This window comes from Archocentrus centrarchus, chromosome 13 (genome assembly GCF_007364275.1).
Source record: "Archocentrus centrarchus isolate MPI-CPG fArcCen1 chromosome 13, fArcCen1, whole genome shotgun sequence".
In the NCBI taxonomy this organism is placed as follows: domain Eukaryota; kingdom Metazoa; phylum Chordata; class Actinopteri; order Cichliformes; family Cichlidae; genus Archocentrus; species Archocentrus centrarchus.
In genome coordinates, this window is record NC_044358.1 from 10,465,219 (window position 1) to 10,473,264 (window position 8,046).

General features: G+C 37.3%; 1 long non-coding RNA gene across 1 annotated transcript; it reads left to right on the plus strand.

Moving 5' to 3' along the window:
- The first annotated feature begins 1,038 nt into the window (after positions 1 to 1,038).
- On the plus strand, positions 1,039 to 1,721 carry LOC115790016 (uncharacterized). The gene is made up of 3 exons (XR_004020756.1): positions 1,039 to 1,066; positions 1,152 to 1,257; positions 1,674 to 1,721. It is a non-coding gene; the product is annotated as an uncharacterized LOC115790016 (long non-coding RNA).
- Positions 1,722 to 8,046: the final 6,325 nt, after the last annotated feature.

Sequence of the window (8,046 nt, forward strand, 5' to 3'; positions counted from 1 at the left end):
ATATGACTTGGCAAACACACTCCTCAGGGCATTTGTTAAACATTTTGGGCAACTCTATGGCCAGGAATTTGTTGTGTACAACATACATGGCTTGATTCATCTCAGTGAAGATGTAAGGGTACATGGGAACTTGGACCTAATATCTGGATTTCCTTTTGAGAACTATTTAAAAAACATTAAAGGTATGGTTAGAAAGCCTAGTTCACCACTGCAACAAGTGATACGTAGGATTTCAGAATTTGATGCAACAAGTTTACCAGAGGAAACTCAGAAAACTGGAAAAATGCTAAAAATGCCGCATTCAGATGGACCTGTCCCAGAATGTTTTATGGGAACTTTCTCCCAGTTTAAAGAAGTAGAAATGGATGAATTTGTTATTAATTCATCAGAGAGGGACAGATGCATTGAAATCAATAGCCAGATACTTTTGGTCCAGAATATAGTTGTTTTTGAGGGTCAGGAATACCTGGTTTGCAAAGAATACAGAAAGATAACAAGTTTTTTTGACTATCCATTTGACTCTTCAAATTTGGGAATTTATTTTGTGTCAGATCTCTCTTCACACCTCATGTGCTTAAGGTTGGACACTATACAGAAGTGTGTTCGCTTACCTTTACAGGCAGGGTTTGTGGTTGTGCCTCTTCTGCATGTAGACTGATGATACCTTAGCCTCACACAGCATGTATTTTCATTTTCAGTTTGATTTATTATTTGTTATTTTTGTGTGCAGCTCAGCATCAAGTTACACTGAAGTCAACCTTCACCCAATCTATGTGTAACTGTGTATTACAGTAATTATTCAGCTGGGAATGTGCATAAATTTGTCTAGTATTTGTAAAACTAACTTTGTGTTGTTATACCATCTTCCTTTTCTAGAAAATGTTTTACATTGTAGAATTTTATGAAACCCACGAGGTTGAGGTGGTGCTAGCAGCATGGGTGGCTGATGACATTTGTCAGTGGCCCTCTTTTTACAAGCTTGACGAACTTGTAAAGGCCATAAAAAATGAAGAGCAGCCGGGAATGATGTGGGCAGAATTTAAAGTTAGAATTTTATATAAAGCAGGTATACACATCACCACATACCTGAATTCTGTCATTTAAAAACATACACTTTATTAATTATGACATCGGAATCTCTTTATTTACAGCAAAATACACAACTGCCCGCCTCAAACTTCCACAGGCAGAAACCAACACTGACCTGCAGACGGCAGAAGAAGGTGATGTCATACCGCAGAGAAAGCGAAAAAGACAGTAAGCATTCAAAGCCACTACAGTAACATGTTTGTGAGACATTAACACATTATCCACTGATAGTAACTACCACCTCACTTAGAGTGAATTCTACTTCAGTTAAGTTTAGAAAGTAAATTTTCAGCTGATGTAATTCATATAAATCCTCATATTTTATTTCCCATCAGGGATCAATAAAGTATTTTTGAATTAAATTGAATTGACTTCAATATAGTTTTTTTTACTCACGCCTCGTCAATGGTTATGGCAGGCACATTCCCCTGCCCATGCTAATGTAAGTAATAGCGCTAAGTAGTCAGTACAGTATAAGTAGTCAGTATAAGCAATACAAGTTCAGTGCAACAACTTATCAATGACAAATACTTTAAACTTTCCATTTCTTTCTCTACCCATCCCAATCCCCTATACACACACAGACCAAACATTCGCATTCCAAGTGATAGTGACAGCGACACACCTATACAAAGTCATCACTGCCACCAGCCCCAAAAATTCAACAGCCAGTATTCAACAATACACATTGTTACAATTGGGGTAGGCTTAGGGTAGCATGTAGGTTTTAGCCTGAGGGCCTTTACTGGATAGTTGCCTTAGCCAGGGTTTGAACCCCCAACGTGCTGTTCCAAAGGCAGCAGATTTTACCACTACGCTATCCAGCTGCTATTTTGTGTTTATGATCGATTTTTTTTTCTTTATTAGAGTGAAGACTATTCTAAAGTAAAGAGTGTTTAAATACATGTTTTGTATATCTGTGGGAAACAAAATTCCTCCTGCACAGCCAAACTGAAGATCAGCTGGTTACAGGGAAATTTCAGGTGAAAAATGAAGATAAACCACAGCACACCGAAATGACTTAACTGAAAATTAATTATTATTTTAAATAAATCTTTATTGACAGCTGTCAGTAGACAGGACAGTCAGTCTTTGGACATTTTTCACCCTTAAAGTGTGAGCACTGTGGTCATGTTCGATGATCAGACTGTACAGTTTGACAACATAAATCCTTAGCTTTGACCATAAATCATAGACAATTTACTTGCACAGTGTGCAGTGCTGGTAAAAATAACAAGATTTTAAAAAAAAAATCATACATTGTATGCCTAGTTTAATACTGCTTGTGTTGACCATGTATGTTGTTTGTTTTTTTTTGCCAAGATTACTGCTTTGAGTGTCATCGGTGGGGTCAATATTAAGGACACCGTGTGGCGCATCATGAAGAATATATTCACAAACTCCCTGGCGTGAATGGGAAAACAGCATTCCACAGCCTCCAATTAAAAGATGTGATTGCTGGTAAGTGTGTAATTGTGGGTTATATTTATTAATTATCTGTCTTATGAATCCTTTCTTCCTTTGTTTTCAAGATTGTGAGTAGATAGAGATTCGTAAATAGTCATATAATCAGTTTCTCAAGCTGCAGATGTGGATGATTATGCATCAGTGTAGTAGCAGACAATATGTGCAGGCTGGTGACATTTCTGTTCTAGTAAGTCTTTTTCATATTAACTAGAGTGCCAGCTCAGTGAAACGTCTAATTTGAGGAGCAGGTAAGCTGCATCATAAAACTGATTGTATGTCACGACAAAACACTCAAGTAATATAATTCAATAAAAATTCTTATAGTCTAATACTTGCTATAAAACACTAATACATGTACACCCTATCACATTTTATGAGGTACCAGTGTAATGCTGCTCTGTTTGTTCTGAAGAAGACATACTATGTGCCAAGGTATCAGTATCACTTGATAAAAATTTCAAAAACTATGTACTTCACCATCTTCTCCAGCTGTTTATCTGTGCCCTCCTCTAAGATGCACCAGTCTTCATCCTATAATTGAAGTAATTGGCTGATCATGGCTAGACTGTTTGCATTGTTGCCCAACTATGGGTAGAATAGAGCATGCCATGCAGTTAGCCATTTTTCACTATTTTGTACAATTTATCCAAAGCTTTACAGTTTTCTCAATTTTTAGGAACCGTACAAAGAAACCACTTAACGGCCACTGCAACAGAGCAGGAGGTGGAGACCTTTATAAAAAGGTGGCTTCATCTCGCTGGAGACAGAGATGGTGGAAGGAGAGAGAGAGAGGAAAAAAGACGTTGCACACAGCTCGCACATAAGTCAGTTCAATTCCTATTTTGTAATAAACAGTATGTGTGATTCTACAGCAGAAATCAAGATGAAAAAAGTAGGGCAAAGTACAGAACAAATCTCTCCAATTCGAAATGAACAAATACAATTAAAAAAGGCAGTATTGTGATTTTTGACATTTTTTCCGCTATGTCACTTAGGAATTAGAGAATTGTTCAGCCACCATGCAGCAAGCATAGCGTTTTCCTGTGGATGTAACGACTTCTCTTTGGTAGTTATGGGACAGTAATGCTGTAATTGTTACCCACTCCTTTCTTAAAAGCCAGTACATGGATCTGAGAAGTAGTGAAATTACATTCCAGTTATAAAAACATCTTTAATTGAAACTGTATTTGACTTTAGTGTAATACTCTATCAGCAAAACAAATGTTCTGCCAGTGCCATGCCAGAGCACTGTGCCATTAGTACAAAGACCTCTGGTCCAGAAATGTGCAAACTTTAACCTAATGAAACAGCTTCAGAGTAATGTTGCTGGTTTGTTCCAGGGAAAATGGAGGCTGTCTGCCCTCCACCTAGCGTAATTTGGCTAAAAGTGAAGTTTGTCAGAGTGTTTGATGAAGCTGCTTGACTCCAGTATCTTTCATTGTCGTCTGAACAGAATGAGGCTGAACAAGCAAATATCAATGATCAGACACAATATCAGTTATCACTTCAGATTAATTGTAATTAAAAACAGACTATGGATTTAAGTGTTGAAAGACATCAACACAATATTTATAACTTTATATCACTTTATTTGGCCATTTTGTTTGGTCTCCTAATAAGGTTTAGTGTTTTGCACTTCACTGCAACCATATACAGTAACCACTGTACTGTTTACTGTGTCAGCAATATATGTTCTTTTGTGCATTTCTTAAAGGGCCAGATGAAGACGAGACACTCGTGGGGCCATGATTTTTTGGAGAGAGCGTTGGAGGTCATTCCATGATAGTTCTGAATTTGTTTGTTACTTTTTTTTTTTTATTTCCTGTTTTGTGGCACATTTTAAAAAATAAAGAATTATAGTTGTTTACTGTTCACAAGTTGTTTCTCATGTCTGGTTATTTCTTCAATTCTTTAGTAGGTATCTTCATCTTTGTCCCTGAGACCAACAAGGCTGGACCACTTCATGCCACCATTTAACACAGTATCTGGAGGTACCATCTGGTTTATTTATACGATTTGTTCATATTTGACATAGAACTTTGTCATGGTTTGGTTGTGACTTCAAAGTGGGCAGGCAACACAAGATGAGAGCTAACTGGCTCTGTTTGAGTGAGTTCTAATATTTAGCTCTTGGTTGGCCAGAATAAAAGTGTATAGTGGCCCACATTTGGGTGAGTTCTGGCTTCTTTGGTGTTGGCTCGCATTTGGCATTGTGTTGGGTTGGTTTTGGCTCACTTCTGGCAAACAGCTGTGGGCCACACCTGTGCCGTCATTCCATGCGGTATGTGGGCCAGAATAAAAGTGTATAGTGGCCCACATTTGGGTGAGTTCTGGTTTATTTGGCCTGTTTATGGTTGACATCTGGCATTGTGATGACTTAGCTGTGGCCCGCTTTTGGCAAACAGGAGCGGACCGCCTCAGTGCCGTCATTCCATGCGGTATGTGGGCCAGATGAACACGTATGATGTGGGCCAGATATGGGCCAACAGAATTTTGTTATCTGGGTTAGAGGTTAACTGAAAGGATGAGACTATCACTGATGTGGAAATCAGAGACTGATGGATGCTGAGTTAACTCAACTATTAGTTGAACATTTTTTAAAAAAAATGGGAGTTAAGGATAGTATTGACTGACTAGTGATGATAAAATATATAAGCAAAATATATGGAAAGGTTACCTAGGCAACTAAAGCCTGACATGTCCACTATTAGCTGTCAATTAAAATGGGATGAGTGAAATTTTCTTTGTGTGGATTTTGGAGTTTGTTGTTAGGTCTTTCCTGTGGAGGGCGATGATGTTCTTGAATTTCCTCTTTTTGAATTCAGAGTTTGACAGTGGAATGAGGACCTCCAAAGTCTTCTGAGGTGATTTTTGCAACATTTTAGATCCTAATGAGCATCAATACTTGATTTCTGAGGTCCTCAGAAATCAGATCTTTCATGCTATAGTTCATGTTTTTAAAATACAAACAGAGCACACACTCGCATCTCACTGTCATCCCACTGAGAATTTTCCCCCTTTTAAGACCTAAAGATTGAACTATATACATACAATAAATTGCTAAAAAAAAAAATTGAATAACCAGTCAAATACACACAAAGGCTATGTGTGGTATAATATTCCACAAGATGGTACTACAACATGTATGAATGTAAAGATATGGTCTGCCAGATTTTTTCTATCATAGGTCATGAAGGGTTAAAATACTGTCTTCATTGCAGTCTGAGATACTAAAGTGTAGATATCTATTGATCATACAGCATACATTATGCACAACTAAATATACACCTATGGGTAATCTGAGATGACAATGTGTACACAACCATTTCGAAGCCAGTTTAAGTGTTTATTCATAAGCATTATGGATACCTGTAGTCACAGATTAAAACAGGCTGTTCATGAAATAAGGGTGGTGGGAAACTTTATTTCAAAGCTCTGCATTTAATATCAGTCTTTTACACATACTCTGAATTTCAATCATTTTTAAGCCATATGTCACAGGATTGACAAGCAGCTATCATGTAAGAAAATGATGATAAAAACATGCGCAGCATGTTGGGCACATTGTTCATATTAATCTGCTCTGTAAGATTCAAAGCTTGTGCCAAAGGCCTGCACACACAAAGTTCAATATGGAAGCTGTCAGGTAAATTCAGGAATTCTACCAAGGACCAGGCACACAAGTTAAGCTTCCGGTACAAGAGCAAGCATTAACTATCACGGTTGCTAGGCGACATGCGTAGCTCATGTCGCCTAGCAACCGTGAGTGCGAAGCCCAGCTGTGTAAAAGCAGCTGGTTAAACGGAGAACGAACTTTTTCTCCTTTTTGTGGTTTAATTTTAAGTCTTTAATTCAAAATAAGCTGTTAAAACAAGCATAACACATTTCAACATCAAGGAGTACAGCTGAGAGAATGATTAACTTCCAACTATAACAAGTGAGACATTAATGTTGAATAAAACTATCCAGTTATGATGCTTAACTTTAATTTCAGGAGTTTATCACAGGAGCACTTCCACCCTTCATTGGTCTGTGTAGTAGACTGGTGGGAAAATGAACTAAATTTTGAAGTTTAAGCTTATTTATATTGATTTATTCATCAACTAAACTTAAATTAATATTCTCATGTCAAATATTGAAATGTGATTAAAATGCGATTAATTTCGATTAATTAATTACAAAGCTTGTAATTAATTCGATTAATTTTTTAATCGAGTCCCACCCCTAATATATATATATATATATATATATATATATATATATATATATATATATATATTTATATATATATATCACATTAAATAGTTGGACTTCCGGACCTTGGCCTCATGAAATTTTGTCTGACTGGACCTCTTTAAATTTTATTTGAATACCCCTGGTCTAAAGTTTTACAAAAAGCTTTATGCTTTGTGTCAGTTGTTTTGTTTGGGGGGGGGGGGGGGGGGGGGGGGGGGGGTATGGTTGGGAGGGGGTTGTAAGTTGTGTATCAGAGAAGGACTATTTGGAGGATTGTGGTTTTTTATTTTATATGAATAGGCAGTGTTTACATTTACTGTAACTTTTGATCAATATACAATTTATTTATTTTGGGTGTGTGAAGGAATCACTGAAAATAGACTGGGGGTTTTTGTGAATGAAGGCCTAACATTTTCCTTCTTTTACAAATTAGGGCAACCTCTGATTTATATGTCTATAATTATAATTAATTTGTACTATCAGTAACTTTGTGTTTAGCAGAGGATTCCTCAGGGTAGTATCTTTGATTAGAGCCTCATTGATGACTGTATGTTGAAGCACTGAGGAGTTACAGCCATTTGAAGTCTGTATAACAAAGGCTGGTCACATGTGGCACTCGGAGTCTCCAAATGGCACGTGTAAGACCACGCCTGGACATCAACACACAAAAACCTTTACAAAACAGTAGGTTTTTGTGCTATCTTGATAAAATTTGAAATACACGGTAAAAAGACTTCATTCTACAGCTTCATTATATTTTCCAATCCATACCTTCTACACTCAGTGTGTAGTTATATGAAAACAAACAGGAAAAATCCAGGCGAGGCAAAAATTGTCTAATTTTTCTGTGTTCCAAACTTAATAGCTACATACTCATTACAGTTACAGCATTTTTGACTGCAAAAATGAAAAATATAGCTTGCCTTCTTCACAAAGAGACCAAGCTTTTGCATGTACTCCAAAGAGTTCAGGAACAGCAGCTGATTTAATTTGGGTATGCTTTTTCAGGTGTTTTTGGTGATTTTGGAGCGGCCAGTTAACAGGTTTACGCGCTTTGCTTTTAATGAGTTCTTTTTTCTTGAAATGTGTCATGGTGGCGGGAGGACTCAAAAATGCAGAGGGTAAGTGACACTTCAAGGGCTTTATTTACACTACAAATGTTTAACTGAGACTGGTTGGCAACAGGTGGAGGGCAGGACTCCCCTGGGATGCTCCTCCATGAAACAAAATGCCTCTCTTGAGCTGATCCTTGAC